We start from the raw sequence: 21,233 nt of genomic DNA, 5'->3' as shown, positions 1-21,233 counted from the left end.
AGGAGAATTTTCTTATAAGGAAAAATAAAGTGACAGTAAAGTAAAACTCAAGTTGAGAGCATTTCTCTCTCTCTCTCTCTCTCTCTCTTTCATCCACATTATTTTGGGTCTTCATTTCTCCTACAGATAATAGGTAGTTTGCTGAGGAATGTGATATATCTTATTCACTTAGGCAGGAGAGAGAGAGAGAGAGAGAGAGAGAGAGAGAGAGAGAGAGAGAGAGAGAGAGAGAGAGAGAGAGATCTCCAAGCAGAGAACCACAAAAGAAACAATGCTGTCCCCAAATGTATTGCTGTTTGACTTTGTTAGAACTGGGTTCCACCTTCTGTAGTCTTTACCAATCAGCAGTTTTCCTTTTCCTTCAGGATGGAAGTGGGTGTTTTTGACCCTGGTTGTTCCTCTCCAGAATTGTCATGGTGGCCATCCTATTCAGGGGGCCTTCCTCTACAAGTCAATTCTGTTAATGCAAGTGCTGGGGTCAATGATTGGGCAGGTTTTATCTTAGTGCCTCTGTGCTATTAAGGAAATTTCCTTTCTGAAATGCACTGAGAAACCTGTGGCCAGAAGCCCTGACTTTACAGTGACCTAATAGACCCTACCAGAAGTTATCCCCATTGATCTTTCTTTCTTGATGAATTTCTTAATAGACTTCCTTTGTTTCCACCCGTTTATTCTCAGGATTAGTACACCTGTTGTTGTCCTACAAGTCACTTGATTGTTCATTATAGGCAATTCAAAGAAAGCCCATGACCCTACTATGTTACTGATAGGAGACAGACAGATGCCAATGGTGGGAACATGAGGTTAAGGGAATAATTCTATAAAACGGACCTACTGTGCTGATCCCCACATGCTTTCTTTTCCAAGAAGCAATTTATCTGCAGCCCTGCCTGACTTAATGGGATAAGGTATGTCATATTCCTCCACAAACTAACTCTTATCCGCAGACCAAAAATAACGTCGATAAGAGGAAACTGAGTTAACCTGTGACCCTTTTAACAGACCAGATCCTGGAACTCAGGGAGATAAGGATAATTCCTTCTAACCACAATATCTGTAAGAATTCATGGTTAAGAATCCAATTAGAAAAGAAAAGAAAAGGGAATCCAATTAGAACCAGTCACCCTGGGCCAAGGTGACCTAGAGTTGTCTTGGCAGTGGGCACTTGGAAATCTGATTATCACCCTGCTGTCGGTCAAAAATCAAGAGACAGATCTAGGTGGGACTCTGAAAACTTTTTCTGGCTTATAGGAGAGACACATTGCCTCTCTCCTTTCTGAGGGGATCCACCTCTCCCTTGAGAATGTCCCTTTTCCTTTTCCCCATCTCTTCAACACACTTATGCCTGTTCCTCTGAGCAACATGTCTGAAATGTTTCTGACTTGATTGCAAGAATCAGGGTTTGAAGGGGGACCTTTGTATTGCCTCAGTTTCCCAGAAGTAAAAGCCTGGAGTTGGGGTGGCGGAGGGAGACTAGAAGTTCATTGGATTTGACAAAGGGGACTGAAGGGAAATGAGGGGGACAGAATGGTAATGAGACAGAAAGTAGAAGGAATTGGTTGTTAAGTTCCTCAAGAATGGGAAGCTATACTCCATGTATAGATAATATGTCAAAATACGCTCTACTGTCGTGCATAACTAAAAGGAACAAATAAAAAAAAAATTAAAAGCCTGGAAGTTTGGGGTAGAGGTCTCCTCTGCTTCTGGAAAGACTTCCTCAGACCCCCTCATGGTGATAATCAGGGACATACACTTGAAAAGAATATTGGGGCTCCCTCTCTTTGCTTCCCAACTGCCATGAGATGAGCAGCTTTGCTCCACCACATGCTCCCTGCCACCATGTTCAACCCTGCCACAGACCCAAAGCAATGGGGCCACACCATCATGGATTGAAACCTCTGAAACTGTGTGCCAAAATGTCTTTCCTCCTTATATTTATCTCAGGCATTTTGTCACAGCTACAGAAATCTGACTAACAGAGACATTTTAAAATGATTTAATTAATAAAATCAAAGAGGGCATCAAAATATTGGGTGCTTATATGTTTACTTTTATACTTGTAATTTTATGTGTAAAGTTCAACCTATAAAATTAATGCTTTATCGGATTAACAAAACCTTAATACACCATTTGAAATATTCAATCTGTTCATAAACATACAACTCAAGAAGTTAAAGTCCCCAAAATTCCTATTCTAGAGATGATCACTGGTACTTCATTCTTTTAGATTCTGAAACAAAGACACAAGGAAAAAAATTTCATATATATCCACATCAATCCTAAGAACCACCTTCTCTCTATTTAAGAGAGTGACAGGTATTTCTAACTACCGTAACTACTAGGAAATTTCTAATACTTGGAAATGTTAACTCCCCACTGATAATCTCTCTATCTCAGGATGGCTATGGAATGGAACAAGGCAATCTCACACAGCACTAGCACAAACCATTAAATGACAATAATTGCCACAATTGTTATTATACTTACTTTATAGCTTAAACCTTGGAGTTTAAGCTCTTTCCTGGGCACACAACACTCATCTCTTCCTGCCCTGCTCAAAAGAGAAGAGAAACAAATTGCTGAGTTGCCAGCTTTGAGCAATGCTTCCAGAACCATTGCTGCTTGGTTTGCTTTAAAGGAGGAATAACTTCATTAGAAATGACATTTCCTTGGCTAGCTGGTCCCCTGCTGATAAAAGTGTCTCAAGAACACTTGTGCTTTCTGCAGATGACTGGAGTGGCTACTCTCGTGTCTAGGGCCCCTGGGGTGGGAGGTCAAACCTACCAAATAGGAGATGAGTTCACGTGAAGGACTAGGGTTAGTTTTTTATACTATTGTAGTTCTGGGGTCTTCTTTGAGCCAAGTCTCTAATTTAAATTGCAGCATCCCCAGCACTCTTTCTTCCTCTTTCCATGTTAGTTTTTCTCATGGCTCATAAGTCACCATTTGTCTGATTTATAGTCTCTCTTTCTGCATTAGAATGTGAATTTCAACAGGGCAAGGTGTTTTGTCTGGTTCATAGCTGTAGTTCCAGTGCTTACATGCTGCACCCCTAGGCAATGGCAAGGCCCTACAGGTGGATGGCGCAAGGCGTCCATCCTCTAGAGGGGTGCAGTATGTTTCTGGGAATGGGCTGGTTTGTTTTTGTATTCCTTTAATAAGTATAGTTGCGACTTCTCATATGACCATTAAGTATGAAGGAAAAAACATGACTTTCCCAATGAATGCAACTACTTCTAAAGAATAGATCTGTTTGCTCTAAATGCAATGATTCAGCTGTGGAGCGTAAATTGTTAATGTTTAATGAAAAACCCCCTGTAGGAAAAACAGTCAAGGAAGTTTTTGAGAAACTAAAATCTAGAGAAGAAGAATTAATGTTAAGAAGATACATTAGTGCTTAGTACTGGGCAACTTGTTTTTGTTCCTGTGCACAATGGTTTGTGCTCTTGCTCTTGTTTGATTAAATTTAGTAGCCTCTCTTTTCAAGTTAACCACTTGCCATAACCGTGACGCCGATTCTAGTCAGTAAGTCAGGAAAGAATAGTCAAGGTATAGGCCAATAGTCTGGGACATTTCTAACTATTATTAAAAGTTAACTAGCAGAAACAGCTCAAAGCAAAACACGAACTGAAAGTAAAAATGCTTGCTTATGCATAAGCCAAGATACATTCTTCTTATCTAACTGTAGCTATGTAATATTTTGTTTCTTTGAATAATGATTCCTGTTTTGTAACCACAAAGTACTGTGAGCCTGCCAAAATGAAAAGTATATATGATTAACTTCACAAGTAAAGATGGGGATTCAGCACCTTCACTTTGGTGCCTGTGTTGTTTCTCCACCCGCTTTCACCGACTCCTCACCATCCGTTTGTCTCCTGAGACCCCCTGTTGGAGCTGGACTCGGACACCTACATCACTGTTGGGTATTAGAAGTTGTTATGGTTTAGAGCTGGATGTCCCCTTTAGGCTCATGTGTTGAAGGCTTGGTCTCCAGTGTAGCAATGTTTAGAGGTGAGGCTTTGGGGAAGTGATTGATTGTGAATGCTCTGAACCCATCAGTAAATTAATCCACTGTTAGTTGAATGAACTACTAGAAGGTGGTGGAAACTGTAGGTGGTGGGGTCTGATTGGAGAAAGTGGGTCACTGGGAGCATACCCTAAAAGGGTATTTCTTGTTCCTGTTCCCTTTCCTGGAACACAGGGTGTGTGGACACTGGAGGATTCTTGTCTCTCACACCAGAAGAATGAAGAGAATGAAGTACACACATAGACGACGGAGGGTAAGAACTCAGTAGCAGATTTATTAGAAGCAACCAAGGAACGCATCAGCAGCATGGGAGAGGTCCTAAGGAGGATACTGTTGGTAGCTCTCTGTCTAGGGCTTTTTATACTCTTTTGATAATTAACTTTCATTAGAAAGTCTCTCTTGATTGTTCTCTTCCTCTGACTTAATTGAAAGTGTTTAATTTTAATTTCTTATTCCCATAATGGGATATTTAATGTGCTTTTTTAAAACCTGAGTTTGTCCTATACTTTCTCCTTAAAACAAAAGAATTGCTTGGGTTCAGAACAACTCTTTGGGGTTGACTAATGTCAGAGTTGTGAAGGAAGAGCTTGGGGCAACAACAGAATGAATTGGCATCCAAGCATGAGTGGGTCCTTCCAGTCAGATAGGCAAAAACAAATCAAATGAAACAGAAAAAGCTTTAGCCCAGGGTGGAGTGGCAGAATCCCTTTCTCTGAGGTCCCCATTTCTAAAAGCCTATAGGCAATCTATCTTCTGCTCCATCTCTGCCTCTCAGCTGCCATGAGGTGATCAGCTTTCCTCCACCACGTCCTTCTGCCATGACGTTCTACCTCATCTCAGGCCCAAAGCAATGAAGCCAGTTGACCATATGCTGAAACGTCTGAAACTGGACCAAAATCAATCTCTGTTCCCTAAGTTGTTCTTGTCAAGTACTTTGGTTACAGTGATAAAATGCCCCTATTTATTTATTTATTTATTCTAATTAGTTTTATATGACAGCAGAATGCACTTTGATTCATTGCACACAATTGCAGCACAACTTTTCATTTCTCTGGTTGTACACAATGTAGCATCCCACCATATGTGCAGTCACACACGTACCTAGGGTAATGACGTCCATCTCATTCCACCATCTTTCCTGCCCCCCCATACTCCCTTCTCTCCCTTCCCCCACTTTGCCCAATCACAATTCCTCCATTTTTCCCATGCCCCCCTCCATAATGGATCAGCATCCACTTATTAGAGAGAACATTTGGCCTTTGGTTTTTTAGGGATTGGCTTACTTTGCTTAGCATGATATTCTCCAACTCCACTCATTTACCTGAAAATGTTATAATTTTATTTTCTTTTAATGCTGAGTAATATTCCATTTGTGTGTGTCTGTGTGTGTGTGTATGTGTGTATCACAGTTTCTTTATCCATTCATCTATTGAAGGGCATCTAGGTTGGTTCCACAGTTTAGCTGTTGTGAACTGAGATGCTATAAACATTGACGTGGCTGCATTACTATAGTATGCTGTGCTGTTTTTAAGTCCTTTGGGTATAGACCGAGGAGTGGGATAGCTGGGTCAAATGGTGGTTCCATTCCAAGTTTTCTGAGGAATCTTCACACTGCTTTCCAGATTGGTTGCACGAATTTGCAGTCCCACCAGCAATGTATGAGTGTGCCTTCCCACCCCACCCCCCGCCCGAGTCCTCACCAACACTCATTGTTTTTGTATTCTTGATAACAGCCATTCTGTCACCTCTTAAGTTTCAATAATTTTAGTCTTTGAAATAAACTTGCAATAAACACATTAACAGGAAAAATAAAGCATATTTCTTTTATGAAAATAAAAGAAAGATATTTATTAATGTGCAGAAACATGGGAGCCATATGCCAAGTATGAGATTCAAAGAAAGGGCCTGATAGTTGAAGCTTCAATAACATTTTGAGCTATAGAAAGAAAAGAGGCTTGAGACCACTGTAAAGGAGGTGACAACACAAGTCCTGGGAAGGTGAGAAGAAGCAAATGCATCCAGCAAAGATCTCATTATGCAGATGAAGTCTTCCAGGTATTAGTCATCAGAAGATGACCTGTGGCAATTCTGTCTGGGCCAAGTGTCAGACCCCATCCCTTCCTATGAAAAGATCTTTCCTAAGCAGATAAGGAAGCCCCAGGTGTCCTGTTATGGAGAAATTTGTAGCTCTTCTGAATTGTCCCTCTTAAGTTATGCTGAAATATATTTTTTGTGGTCACTCATGTCTATGTGCCAATTAGAAAGACAAGAAAGGTGCTTGAGTCATGGCCATGCTGAGAAAGAACAGATATAGGGGTACAATGATCAAAGATCTATCTTTAAAGAACTGACAGAAACTCAAGAGGTTGTTTGGCAAATTGGAACAAAGACAGGTTGGGGGTTTGTATGGTTGGGAGTTTGCACAGCTGGTAGAGTAAGTCATGCTGGTTAGACCATGATCTGGTTAATCATTATCTCAGGACTGGTTCTTTGCGGTGGCCCTGGAGAATTTTGTATCACTTGAGAGGGAAACCTGGTTCCCAGGAGATGACTGCTCCTGCCCTTAGGAGGGAAGCCTCAGTTCCTGTCATGGGGTATTTGCCTCCCATTTAGGGGGTGATCTTATCATGGGGTGATCTGTGAGGCTCTGGTGTTCCTAGAATCAAAGGTGACTGCAGACATAAGGCAATGACTGAAGACTTTTAGTTGTCACTCCAGGGGTCTGGCAATTGAATGTCTTCACATATCTTCAACATACCTTAGTTACTCTGATTTAGATGCCCTCAGTTTTGAAGGTGGATGAGATAGGTTAGGTAATTTCAGTGCTGAATGACCTTGCATTACATCCCTTAAGTATCAACATGCCTATCTGATGAGCTGAGCAGGTCACAAACTTTAAGATAATAAAAAGGAGACAGATACAAAATGAAGGCAGAGATGTCAGGCTTTATCCTGCCTTCAGTTAACAATTGGGCATCTACAGGCCTAAATGAAGAGACTGCTTTTAACAAAAGCGGCCTAAGTCTTTGTTATAACATCTTCTAACATTCCAGATAATTTACTTATTGACGTTCATGACTTCCCTTCTGTCTCCAGCCTTGCCCCCAAGAAGGTCCACTCCACCAGGGCAGGGAGATATTTCTGTTACTCCCCAACACATCCCAAGCATTAGAACAGCACCTGGCACATAGCAGGTGCTCATTGTTCATTAAATGAGTCACTTGAAACAAGAAGAGGAGCGCAGAAGCTTATGTTTTGCTGGAACTTGAGCTAATGACAAATAACTGATAAATATTGAGATTTTAAAAGCCACCATTCACAAGCACCAAATAACAATGAAATCCAAGTTCCCTCTGTTATTGGTCTGCATCAACAAAAACAAAAATAAAGCCTTTGTCAGTTTCTTTTCCACTTCTGTGCACCTGTGAGCTTCCCTTTGTGACACAGGCTAGTATGGTAAAATTCTAACACTGTCACCAATTATCCCCCAAAGGAGTTGTACCCCCCAGGAAGGGAGAAAATTCAGCAGATGACCAAGGACTCGCCTGACTCAGAAAAAATAACAGCTGGTTCCCAGTGGGGAACTGGCTGCGCACCTCCCTTCTTCCCAGCCTTTCTGAGCGGCCTCCAGTGGGGTTACAAAGGGCCAAACCACATTCCGCTCCCTGCCTCTCGCGCTCAGTCAGGGCCAGGCGGGGCTGGACAGCCCAGCACACATTCAACCCTAAGCAGTCCCCTCGCCAGCTAGGATCTTACAGACTACCCTCAGCGGGGACGCAGCAGTCGCCAGAGCTCCTAGAGCGTGTCCTAGGCTAAAGACCCTGCCTGGGACAAAGGACCGCAGAGAGCGCTGGCCTCCCGGGTGCGGGGTGAGGCTTCCCCAGCCTGCGCTGCTGAACCCGGATCCGAAGCTGGGCGGCGGCGCTTGTTACCCGGAGTGGGTGAGCCTCTCTGCTAAAGAAAGGAGAATGGGAAAAATCTCCAAGAACAAAACTCGGGTCCTCCGTGGGGAGTGCAAAAGAAAGGGGCGGCGGCGCGAGGCGGATTGCAAGGCGGTGCGGCCAAGTTTGCTCCGGGCTAGATAAAACTTTGGGATCTCAGTTTCTTCTGGCCTCGGACCGGGTTTCTGGTAACCGGGTAAGGGCCCCGGGCGGACGTCAGGAGGGGCGGAGGGTGGGCGGTACCGGGGGGATGGTAAGGGGATGGCCAGACCTGGGGTCGCGCAGGCGCTTTGCTCGCCATCTCCTACCCCATCGCCCCCGCCCCTTCTCGGCGAGTCTGGAGGGTGGCTGGGGGAGGAGGGGGGATGGCTAGCGCTTCTGGCGAGGGGAGGGCGGGAGGCAAACACAAAGCTCTTCCCTCCCCTCGTCCTCCTTCTCCTCCCCTCTCCCCCTCTTCCTCCTCTTCTTCCTCCTCCTCCTGCTCCTCCAGGGCGGGGAATCCCAGCCCCGCGCTCCTCAGAGGAGCCACCGGTCGCCCCCGCCTCGGGGACCTGCGGGGAGGGCCCGCGAGAGGTAAGGGGCGGCAGTAGCAGAGACCCCACCCCCTGTGCCCGCACCAGGTCGCGAGTTGGGGGGTTCCAGGCTAGAGTTGCTACCTCACACTCTCCTTATCCGGAGGAGATTTGCGGGAGAGAGCCTTGGAGCCTTCTCCCCAGGTCGTAGGGGGCGGATGGGGGAGGAGGCACCAGGGACTCCGGAGGTCGGGATTGAGAACAGGGTGACGTTCCTCAGAGCAAGGCGGCCTCTGGTCTAGGAAGGGTCACGGGGTGGCCTCCGCAGACCTCTGCGGGGGGGTGGGTGAGTGGCAACTGCAGGTGGTGCAGGCTCGATGGCGGGAGGTGCAGGTGTGTGTGTCCCTGAGTGTGTGATTGGGCACGTGCACGGGAGTGGGGAGATGGGGACCTTTGTTGAGTTCTACCTGCGGCCCCCTGCGGTGTGTCAAGTACGCCCTATGCCTGTGTCTGGGACCCGGGCCCCGAGTCACACACACTGGGTGCAGTGCTGAGACCCCAGCGGGAGGGTCAGCGAGCCCGGGAAGCGGGCGCTGGGACTGCCAGAGTGATTGATGGAGTCGCCTCAGGCGGAGGAGGAGTCCTGAGTTCCTGCCGGGAAGGAACGGGGCCACTTTTCCATTTTAAGGCCTCCTAGCCCCCTTCAGGGCTCGGCCTCCACCCTTGGCCTCGGCTCCCACGAGTGCGGTGTCCACCCACTAGCGATGGCGCGCCCCTGGATGGCCGGGGAACCGCAGGGTTTCCAGAACTTAAGCTTTAAAGCCTGTGACATGTAGCCAAGAAATACAAGGCAAGATCAGCCCCCTTGAGCCCTGAGAGGCGCCTCTCTTCTCAGTGCTCTCAAATCCCAGGGGCTTTCCTAGTTCAGCAGAAGAGGCTGCACACAAACCCCCGCACACATTGTAACCGCACTTTCTGGCACATTGGGGTTTCTTAGGAACATGTTGTGATCAATAAGAAAACTTCAGAGCATTCCTTCACCAACAGGACTTTATAAATATTGAAGCAAAAATAAACATTTGACAGCACTCAGTAATTAAGTTTAGTATTTTAATGTGGTATCTTTAAAAAAAGAAACGAATGTAAAAATATTCATGATAAACAATTCATGATCAACATTTTAAATAAAGATGGGTTGTTATGATGCTGCATCGTTGTGCAATGGAAGCAGTCGTTTACAACACCCCCCCCTCTCCCATTTGTCTGGTTTCCCCACTCTGTGGTTTTTGAGGGGGGACAATGGCATGCCACAGATTGGGTAACTAGTCATGTTTGTTGACTCTGGAGCTTCTATTGACTTTGTCTCTAGTTCAAGCATAGAAGGATGTTTTGATAAGTGTTTATAGAGGTACTCACTTCCCATTATGCCTCAGGCTTCTCATGTCTCTGGGACACTGGTGCATTCTTCATGCTTTCACCTCCTTAGGGGATGTCACAGGCTGTGGTTTGGGAGGGGTCTGAGTAGTGAGGGGCTTTGGCATGTGGGATTTGGGGGAGAAGGCTGTTGACATATGCTTTGGGGTTTGCTTTCGATATTTGGAGGCTGAGGACAATGGGGAAGACCAACCAGGACCTCCCTGTCTGAGACATTCTCCTTTGGACAGTTAAACAGAATAGAGAATAATAGCCCCCACTTGACCTCTAGAGTAGGAAAGGTGGGGAACCATGGCTCCTTCTAGGACAAGTTGTGTGCTTGCTGAGAAGGAGCATCCCAGCCGCTCTCTTATCTAAAGGTGCCCTCTCCCACTACCTACTCTAAAGAGGAGTTTCACTTTTCAGAAACAACCTCCTTACTGGGCTAAACCCTCATCCTCTATTTGGAGGAGACAGACTAGTCATTTTTCATCTGATGTCAAGGGGAGGTCCACATTAATTGGGCCCATTCTTCACATAATCCCTACATTATGTCAGTTTGATGTTTTGCTTACTTCTTCTCTTGTATATCCATCCCACCTAATCTAATGATCCTTCAAGAATTCTCATAGGTTCAGCAAGGAAGTTTTCCTTGACTTTCTCCTCCTTTCCCTGGAAAGGCAACCCCCCAATGCCATCAGAATTCCTTATGTACATGTGTATATGTATCCCTTCTAGGTAATATGCAGTGGACTCCACTTGCTGAAGTCTATGAGCTTGCTAGGTTTCAAAATCGTATCATAGCCTTACGACCTACTGCTGAAGGAGTTTAGTGTTGAATAAATGAATGGACAAGTTATCGATTTTTCAAAACACTTTGAGGACTTACACAGAAAGAAGTATATACTTAGGAAGGTCATACTTAGGACCCTTTTGGGAAAGTAGATAATGTTTTCATAGTTTTAAAAATAGTAGCTCAATTGTTTCTCACAAAAAATAATCTTAATTGCATTATTTGGTGAGGAGATGGAACCACAAAGGGGTCCAAGCACCAAGGCTAGAGCCAGGATCCAAGTCATTCTGCTGCATCCCAGCTAGACTTGCTAAAGGTAGATGTGCTCCAAGGCAGACTCCAGGCAACATGGTCTAGAACAGGAGACACCAAGCTGTGTGTTAGGATGCAACTTTATTAAAGAATTAGTAGAGATACAGTGGTAAAATAAGTTAGGAAATGCTAATGATAAACTGCCTTTTTAAAAGGGTAGGACTTCTCAGAATCTTTATTATTATAATGTGCATTGGGACTCTAGGATGACATCATAGTGTGGAATGGGGAATGTTCACCAACTTCATCTGGCCACAGAACACACTTTCCCGCAAAGTCTCTTCTGAATCCAGTGTTCCAATAGAGTCCACTTGGGGAAATAGTGCCAAAAATCTTCACCCAAAATTTGTAGCTGATTAGATCAGTTTCCAAGGAAGCTGGAGCCCATCCGCTAGGAGTACTCAGGGTGGTAAAACTAAGCTCCGGATATTAGGCAGGCATAGTAACCCTCCTTTTAAATTTGGAGTCAGTTATTGGTTTGCCAACTCTGTGCATCTGATTGACATGAATCATTTCCCCAGGTTTTGATCAGATCTGGGACTCGGGAGCTGCCCTCATCCTACCCAGAAGGGCTTGTTGGGGGGTTGGGCAGAGTGCAGCAAACCAGCCTTTCCAGCTCTTATGGTCTCAAATGCAACTGTGCATATGGGATAGAAACCCTGGATTCTTGTACTAAGAGCACCATTTTATCTTGGTTTATCACATCCACTGAATGAGAATATAGACCTACTCAATGAGTTTTCAGTTCCCTTTCTCCCTGGGTACTGGCCACCTGCATTCTCTAGGTGGTTCATGTTTCCTTTACTCCTGAAAAGTGCCCTAACAGTAGATTGCAGGCAAACACCGACATAGATGCACCCAGTTTCAAACGAGGGTGATATGAATTGGGGGCTGCTAACGGTGGATCCTTCATTCCAGGAGGTATATATGTTCATATGCACCTATTGTTTGAAATTGGTTGCTTCTAAGATTTGCCTGCAACTGACTCTTAAGGAACTTTCCACAGATCTGTAACCTTGGCTATTCAGGCTCAATTGCAATTAAAGAGAAGTTGAAGTGGGGAAGCAGAGTTTGTATTTCAGTGACTCAAAGGAGAATTGTGGGCTAGCAGAGAAGCCCCATGAAAGGTGATAGATACAGTAATCAAAAAGAAAGCTGCATAAATTTAACATTCATCTCAGACAATTCTAGTTTTCTAATGCTGAGCAAATCTCAAGATTTGTTTCATAGAGTTTTCCAAAGTATGGAAAGCAAGGAGTCTCATTCAGAGATAAGTATTAAATAGGGTGGTATCACAGAAGCCAAGGGAAGGAGTGTTTTGTGCAAAATAAAGGTGGGGTGGGGATACCAAAGGGAGGTGAGTTAGATAATTGAAAAGATAATGACTTTTGACTCAAGCCAAGGAGTTCAGGAGAGTGTGTGTGAGAGTGTCTGTGAGTGCATGCACACTTTTATGTTTTTGCATGTGTGACCAAGCAAGAGGGTAGGGAGGAAATACATACTGAGTGTGATTGTTAACCCACTGAGTTTAAGAGTCCTCTATGTCACTGACAGAAAGGTTCAATAAGCAACAAGAAACACAGGGAGTCCCTGGGGCCCAGCAGGGAGAGAATCGAGAATAGGTGAACTTGCCCAGGGAGAAACCACAGGTCAAGCAGGAAAGGGGTGAAGGTGTAATTCTGGAAGCTAATGTCTAGAGGGTGTGGAGAAGGGGATTGTGAAGCTGGGGAGGAGGAAGAAAGAGGCTGTGCTGATAAACTGGACAATCTAGACTTTCAGCCTGCTGATTTATGGCCAGTGTCTAATTGGTCAGGACACAGGGTATATTCCAGCTTAAGCATTTCTAATGTGAACCAGAAGTGTGGAGATTCTACAGAGTGTGAACAGAACCACCCAAGTTAATACAGTCCTTTCTAATGAAAGGACTCAAGAGCATTAAATGCATGAATGATTAAACCATGCTGCTTTTTGTAGTAGAAACTGTTTTTAAACTCACTAATGTTTTAGTAAAATTTTAAATAGAGCTATTTTGTTAAAGACTCTAAGAAAATAGAGCTATATTTTTGTTTTTCTTTTCCCCAGTGAAACCAGGGCCTCCCACATTAGGCAAGTGTTCTATAACTGAGCTTCATCCACAGCCCAGTTGGATTTTATTTTTTAAGTGGGGAGATATATATATTTCAGCCTGTATGAGATATTATATTTTTGGTCAAGAATCTTTGGTTGTCAACACCTCCATTACTAATTTTGAATACCCCCCAAAATTGGTGGACCCTAATTGAGAACCTCTGATTCTATATTGGGTAGAAAAGGTTAAAAAAACGTATTGCTATATATTTTAAAACCATCTTAAGACTGATTTAAATGATATCGCTGAGATTTACAGTATGCAAATGAGAAATGAATTCAAGAAGTATGCTAATTACTGCTGTGAGTTTATATGTCATTCTTATTTGATGACAACACGTGGCCAAGTAACACTTCACAGAGGTAGATATTAGCCTGCAATCCCCCACTTGCCTGAAATTCTCAGAATTTGAGTCATTTTAAAAATCAGACTTGGAAACATTTGTTTTAATGAAGAATTTCCTTTAATTGAGTAGATCCACTCAAGGAATGGGATAAAAAGATATTTTGATTTTTACGATACAGATAGAATTTTATTTGCTAGATCAGAAATTCAAAATTCAGAAACCCAAACATGTAGCTGCTTTAAATAGCTAGATGAAATTCAATTTGTTTTATGAAGCATTTTTCTTCCTGGTGAGAGAAATTATCACATTATTTTTTTTCCTAATAGCTAACTCCCCATTGCATTTAAATTATGACTGGCTTTCAAGAATACTTTTGAAAAATGAATGGAGGCCAATATCTGTCCTCCGTTACCTGGGTGGTAACCGAGGGTTGCTGCATGGTTCATTGCACCTGGACCTTTGAGTCTCCCAAAGTCAGCCAAAAGCCCACACCTGGCTCAGAGCTGTAGTCAGCAGCTGCCTGTGTACAGGACCAGCCCTGGCCTTTAGCTGACCTCCACACACAGGTGTCAAAATACAGGAGGTACCTCAACACTCATCATCTTACCATCCGGATGTTTGTCCCCAAAGCGCTGCATGTTCATGACTTTTCATCACCCAAAAGCTTTACTCTTCTGCCTGCATAGTCTACTGTTTGTACATTTCCTCTGGATTCCTTTCATGGCTCCTGTGCACAGAAGAAATCTTTCCAAGTTCTCAAACAACTACACATTCATATTTTCTTTAAATGTCTGTGGTTTCAGTTTTACAGATTACTGTTTAAATTCATTTGGAATCATTTGGCAGGTAGTTTATGAAGGAAGAAGGAAATTTAATTCTTTTTTTTTTATCAATAATTTGCCCTCAGGCCCAGTAACATTTGGTGAATAAACTGCTTATTTCCAGCTCTGTGACACATGCATGTGGAAGGGTAAGTCCCATTCCAATTTCTGCTCCTTTATCCTCCCACTAAAAATTTCCTGACAAATTTTCTCATTAGTCTCGTGTGTGTGTGTGTGTGTGTGTGTGTGTGTGTGTGTGTGTGTGTGCACGCGTTTTTTTTTTTTTTTTTACTTGGGATCAAACACTTCAGGCTGCTTTACCACTGATGTCCCCAACCTTTGTTGTTGTTGTTTATTTATTTATTTGGTACTGGGGATTGAAATCAAGGGCACTCTACCACTGAGCCACATCCCCAGCCAGCCTTATTTTGTATTTTATTTAGAGACAGGGTCTCACTGAGTTGCTTAGTGCCTCCCTGTTGCTGAGGCTGGCTTTGAACTTGTGATCCTCCTGCCTCAGTCTCCTGAGCCACTGGAATTTAGGCATGTGCCACCATGCCTGGCCTTGTTTTATTGTTTGTTTGTTTGTTTGTTTGTTTGTTTTTAATTTTTGAGGCAGAGTCTTGCTAAGTTGCTGAGCCAGGCCTCCAACTTGTGATCTTTTTTCCTTAACCCCACTCTCGGCCAATTGCTGGAATTACAGATGCATGCCACTGTACCCAACTCAGTCTTTTTTTTTTTTAATTTAATTTTTTATTGGTTCTTATTAGTTATACATAAGAGTAGAATATATTTTGACATATTATACATATACGGAATATAACTTCTCCTTCTTTTGGTTGTATATGATGTAGAATTACATTGGTCATGTAATCATATGTGTACATAGGACACTAATGTCCAATTCATTCCACTATCTTTCCTATTCTCATTCCCCCTCCCTTCCCTTCATTCCCCTTTGTCTAATCCAGAGTACTTCTATTCTTCCCTACCCTCCCCCTCTTATTGTGAATTACCATCCACATATCACAGAGAACATTTGGCCTTTGATTTGGGGGTGGTGGTGGCTTATTTTGCTTAACATGATATTCTCCAGTTCCATCCATCTACCAGCAAATGCCATAATTTCGTTCTTCTTTATGGCTGCCAACTCGGTCTTTTCAATCTAATTTTATTTCATGGGATTTGTTTCGACTTACATTAAACCTACACACTAATTTGAGAAGAAACTGGATAGTTTTGGACCCTCTTCATCTGGTAAACCAGGTCCCTGAAGCCTGCAGGCATCATGTACATTCTGACCAAGTGTGTTCACTGGTCCCTGGGCTGCCTGGTGATACGACCAGGCTGCAGAGATATGGCTTCTGGTTTCAGCATTTCTGGGAGGTGTTGGATCTTGGCTGACTCCAAGGTTCATTTGTAATCTGGCCCGTGCAGGGCTCCCTTTATGATTCTTGGCCTCAAGGATCTTGTAGCCTGACACATTACTGGCAAGGACAGAGCTGTGTGGTCAGTGCTTGACTTGGGAGACAGACCCACTAGTGTGAGTTTGAACTTGAAAATCTTTGTTATTTCCCTTTGCAATGGTTTTCCCCCTTGGAAATGGAATCCAAATGAGAACAAAGGCAGAGATGCTAGAAAAATGTATTTTTCCATGAAAAGGTTCCTCTGATTCTAGGCTTGACTGTTGTTGCCAAAAGATAGAGACTCTACCCCTGTGGGCCATAAAAACATCAGGTTTCATGCTTATGAGCAAAGAAGTCTAGAGAAAAGTCTGGGGGAGAGGGAGGGATTGGCAGCCAGTGCAGTGGTAGAACAGGAGCAGACGGGAAGGGTGTCCCTCCCAGGCTGAGGAAAGTGCTTCATTTACAGTGGCTTCCTCAAAGCTTCTTTTTTTTTTTTCCTCTCTCTCTCTCTCTGCTGATTTTGTTTTTTTGATTAATTGTTTTTTTTATTATTTCTTACATACATCACAATACAGGAGTGCATTACTTTCATATTTTTTTTGCATTTCAATTCTTAATACATCTTTATACCACAATTTATCAAATCTCTGTATATCAGGTATGTCGACACCAAATTCACATCTTCATACATGAATTTTGTATAATGATGACCGTCTCCTTCCAATATCCTTGCTATTCCCCTTCTCCCTCCCTTTCCCTTCCACCTGTATTCCTTATCTAGAGGTAATCTTCCTCCCTTGCTCTTCCTCCCAACCCCATTTTGAGTCACCCCCCTTATATCAGAGAAGACATTCAGCATTTGTTTTTTCGGGGGGGGGGGGGATTGGTGGAATCACCATTTGACCCAGCTATTCCTCTTCTCGGACTATACCTAAAGGAACTAAAAACGGCATACTACAGGGACACAGCCACATCAATGTTTCTAGCAGCACAATTCACAATAGCTAAACTGTGGAGCCAACCTAGATGCCCTTCAGTGGATGAATGGATAAAAAAAAAAAATGTGGCATTTATACACAATGGAATATTACTCAGCACTAAAAAAGAAAAGATCATGGCATTTGCAGGGAAATGGATGGCCTTAGAGAAGATTATGCTAAGTGAAGTTAGCCAATCCCCCCTAAAAAATGCTGAATGTCCTCATAGCTTCTTATCTTCTCCATCAGGGTTGGGTGAGGTCCAGCATACAAAAATGACAATAAGACATCTCCCTGTCCTTCCCACAAGGTGGAATCCCATTCCTGGCCATGTGTCCATGGGGTGTCCTGCCCATTCTTTCCATATTTTGAAATTCCTGCCTTAACAGTTAGTGTGTTCCTAGTATTCCAAAATAATATTATATATAATATTCCCTGGGTACATATCTTGCCCCAATTATGCCTAATATTTTTAGCCATTGTTTTTCTGTAAACAGTTTACAGGGTGGCCGAATGCTATACATATGATCTAAATAGTACTGTTTACCTACTCCAGTTTAATGTTGGCTCAGGTGATCCCCTTCCCTTAAACTGTGGGACTCCGGGATTGGAGATGGAGGCATTTCCAAGAGCAAGGCTAGGAAAGGGCAGGAACAGGGTGGGCTCTAGTCTTCTTTCTATCCAAGGCTGATGTGGTCGCCTCTAGAAAGGGCACTCAGTCCTGTCCTGGCATCTGATAATGGTGACTCACAGTGAAAGGAGTGGCTCAGCTGTGATGGATGGACTCATTGGTCTTAGCTATTAGCAAGAGGCTTCTAGGCAGGAATACCAAGTGCAGAGAATGAGAACCAAGGGGGGCATTGGAGCAAGGAACACATCATCCCTTAGGGTTCCACTTAGGATGCAAGGTTCCACAAAACAAGCAGAGATGGATGGTCAGGGTGTTGAGGACATGGTCCGGACCCTCTGAAGACTTTCAGTCGAGGAAGGAGAGGCAAGGACTCTTGGGCCGACATCTCGTCTTAAAGAATCAGACTGTATGGGAAGAGGTGAAAGTCTGAGGGAAACAGTCCAGACAACAAATAAATGCTTAGGTCTGACATGGACTTGTGCCCTATTTTTTTTTTTTTTTAAATTTAAGTAGAAACAGCCTCCTTTGTCTATAACTGGAGATTTGGAAGATCTCTGTCTTAGGCCAGGTTCCCTCGAAGCAGACCCTGAGGTGGGGGGATTCATGTGAAAATGGACTAGGACATGTCACAGGAAAATAGGGGATGGGAGAGATGACGGGGAGGGAAGCCACGCAAGGGTACATATCCCACAAAGGCCACAGAGGCCAACTTGGGCACACTTTCACAGGAAAGTTCTGGAAACAGTGTGGACCCTCATCAGAGTAGCCAGACCAGAGGCCAGGTTACTGGAGTACTCATACCCTTGTGTCAGTCACACTTTGGCTGAACGCCACCCAGGCACTTCCAGCTCTCTCTGCACACAGGCAAATCAAGCCCCCAGATCCTGAGGGCCATTCTCCACCCAAACAGGTGCCGCCTATACAAGTAAAAATGCACAGCAACATGGTAAAAGGACCTGAGGACTTGTGGGCAGACCACTGGCACCTGGGGTCTGGGATGCCTATTCTCAGCTGCACACAAACTGGCAGGGAAGAATCTAGGCTTTTTCATTTCCTTGTGGTCTCCTAAATGTGTGATGAACAGGAGGTTTTGACTACCCTCAGCCAGGCATGATAATACGTAGGTGTCAGCTTTCCGCCCCTGTGACAAAATATCTAAAAGAATCAACTTCAAGGGAAAAAAAGTTTGTTTTGGTTCACAGTGTAAGAGGTTACAGTCTGTGGTTGGCTGGCTGTGTTGTTTGGACCTGTGGTGAGGCAGAATCTCACGGCAGGGAACACATAGCAGAACAGAGATGTCCACCTCACTGAACATCACAAAGACGTTCACTTAACCCCGCTGCTGAAAGTGGGGGTGGGGGGCAGGGAGGGAGGGAGGGAGGAAGGAGTGGAGAGGGATCCCAATATTCCCTTCAAAGGCACACTTTCATTGACCTCACTTCCTTACACTAGGCCTGACCTCCTAAAGGTTCCCACACTTAACAACAGAGCTGTGGGCTGGGGTCTAAGCCTTTGTGTATGGGCCTTTGGGAGACATTTAAGATCCAAACCATAACAACATAGCTGGCCTCCTGGCCTGTGAGTCGTTACACCAACCCACCAGAAACCATCTTTTCCAGCAGTCTTTGCTTCTGACAATTCTGCTGTGGAATTTTATGCATTGGGTTTTATTACAAATATTCCGTGTAATCATTGGATGCCTATTGAGATATAAATATCCTTCTTGGAAATAGTTAGCTTTCTGTTTCTATTATTATTGGCTCCAGGTTCCCTGAAGAGTAACTGATGAGGTGTTGGGCAGAGAATGTTGACTTCTTTTTTCTTTGGGCTGGGACTTTTGGAGATTTAACCCAGAGGTACTTTAAAACTAAGCCACATTTCCAGTCTTTTAAATTTTTTTTTTTAAATTTTAACACAGGGTCTCACTAAGTTTCTTAGGCCCTCACTAATTTGCGGAGGCTGACCCTAAACTTGAGATCCTCTTGTCTCAGTCTCCCTAGCCACTGGGAGTTGACGGACAACTTGTGTACATTGATACAGCAGGAGTGGGAGCCGTTTATTGTAGGACAGGAGGGTATATATACATTCCACACAGCTTATCTTAATTAGCATAAATTAGATACAGCAGTCAACCAATAAGGAATCTCCACACTTAATGGCTCGCTGGCCTTACTTCACAAACCACTCCCTCTGGCATTTTGCCAGGCGCCATCCAGACTTGTTTACAGACTCTAACATTCAGGCATGTGTCACCACACCTGGTTGGATAGAGAATAAGGAGAATGTTGGACTTAGGAAACCAGAGAATGTGATGATTGGATGGAAATTTTCCTAGTCATGTCAGGGCACAGTAACGCACACCCTCACTCCCCCAGGCCAATGTTTTTTAAATCTTTAGTCCCTGAATACAGCATCTGAGTCCATATATATCATCCTTCCTCCATCCTTGCTGTGCTGGTCTTCCTCCTTCTCCCCTTCCCATCTCTGGCAGGTTGCACAGACCCTACCAATAGAAGCATAAAAGGGCTAGATATGCAAATTGTTTCAAACTAACCAATCCCAGAAGGCTGCAGAGGTGAAGCATGTTGTTACCAGGAGGTTTTAATTTAATGTGAAGATCCTAACAGGGATAAACCACCAGGAAGAAGTCCACACATCTGCTTTTCTGAACAGGCAGCAGCTGAAGTGGTCCTTGAGACAAAGAAGACAGAATAACCTGGCAGGACCACATGGAGTCCGATGAGATTTTAAATATGAGGGTTCAAGATCTCAAAAGATACATCATGAATTTAAGCTATTGGTCTAAGATGGAAATACATCGCTTTAAGTTTCTTTAAAGGCATGTTTTTTTTTCATCAAGTTTAAGAATCAAGAAATAATAAAAATGGTAATTGCAAGAGAAAAAATCATCAACTGTAACAACAAATGAAAAGGCACAACACAAAAGGAATGGGCAACATTTTAGCTACTATTTTCCCATAGCTCATTTAAAGCTCTGAGTTGAGCTAGGCAGTGTGGTAATCCCAGGGGCTCAGAGTGACCAAGGCAGGAGAACTACAAGTTCAAAGCCAGCCTCCACAACTTAGTGACACTTACAACTTAGCAAGACTCTGTCTCAAAATAAAAAGTAAAAAGGGCTGGAGATGCGACTTATTGGTTGAGGGCTCCTGAGTTCCCTGGTACCAAAACCAAATAAGCAAACCAACAAACAAATTGATTGTCAGAATTATTTATATCTCCCATGGAAGAAAGTATAAAGTTTGAAAGCCTTCTGGGAAAGACATACTAGGGATTTCCAGAGAAAATAAATCTGGTATAAGAACCAAGACTTCATATTTTGCCAGGATTGTGATTGGGAAGTGATGGGGATTGAATCCAGGGCTTCATGCATGTTAAACACATATTCTACCAACTGAGCTCCACCCTCTACCCCAGGGTTATGATTTGTTTTCATAAAATAAACATTCCAGAAACAGACAAAAACTGATATAGCAAAATAGCAGTTGAATGTTGACTTAACTGAAGTTGATATATGACTATATGATCAACTCTGTGGTTAAGTATTATTTAATTTAACAAAATTTCTTTAGAGGAAACATTTTTGGTGAGTACTGAGAAAACTAACACACACACACACATATATGATAAAATTTGATTTCAAAAATTTTTAATGCAGCATATGAAAATCCCAGCACAGAAATAGATAAGCCAATTAACAGAAGATCACTGTGAATAAATGTTTGCAAAGAATAAGATTTCCCTTGCTCTGAAGCTTAGGTAGTATGTTAGTCAGTTTTCCATCACTGTGACGAAATTCCTGAGATAAACAAAAGGAGTGAAGGTTTATTTTGACTCACAGTTCCAGAGTTTTCAGTCCCTGGTTGCTTGGCCTGTTGCTTTGGACCAGAGAGAGAGAGAGAGAGAGA

The 21,233-nt window shown here is 43.5% G+C and overlaps 1 protein-coding gene across 8 annotated transcripts in view; it reads left to right on the top strand.

The window, feature by feature from the left end:
- The first annotated feature begins 7,736 nt into the window (after positions 1–7,736).
- Rin2 (Ras and Rab interactor 2) overlaps positions 7,737–21,233 on the top strand; it is a 219,266-nt gene continuing 205,769 nt past the window's right edge. For 2 of the 8 annotated variants that reach the window (XM_040275764.2, XM_040275765.2), the window contains exons 1-2: positions 8,383–8,541; positions 14,380–14,442. The gene's annotated coding sequence lies outside the window, so the exon portion shown is untranslated. Of the gene's footprint in view, positions 8,165–8,367; positions 8,542–14,379; positions 14,443–21,233 lie in introns of those variants that run through there. The other 6 variants (XM_040275766.2, XM_078051340.1, XM_021723129.3 and 3 more) reach the window with 4 other exon arrangements.

This window comes from Ictidomys tridecemlineatus, chromosome 5, assembly GCF_052094955.1.
Source record: "Ictidomys tridecemlineatus isolate mIctTri1 chromosome 5, mIctTri1.hap1, whole genome shotgun sequence".
Classification (NCBI taxonomy): Eukaryota; Metazoa; Chordata; class Mammalia; order Rodentia; family Sciuridae; genus Ictidomys; species Ictidomys tridecemlineatus.
The sequence above is the reverse complement of the archived record's forward strand: the minus strand, read 5'-3'. Positions and strand labels throughout refer to the sequence as shown.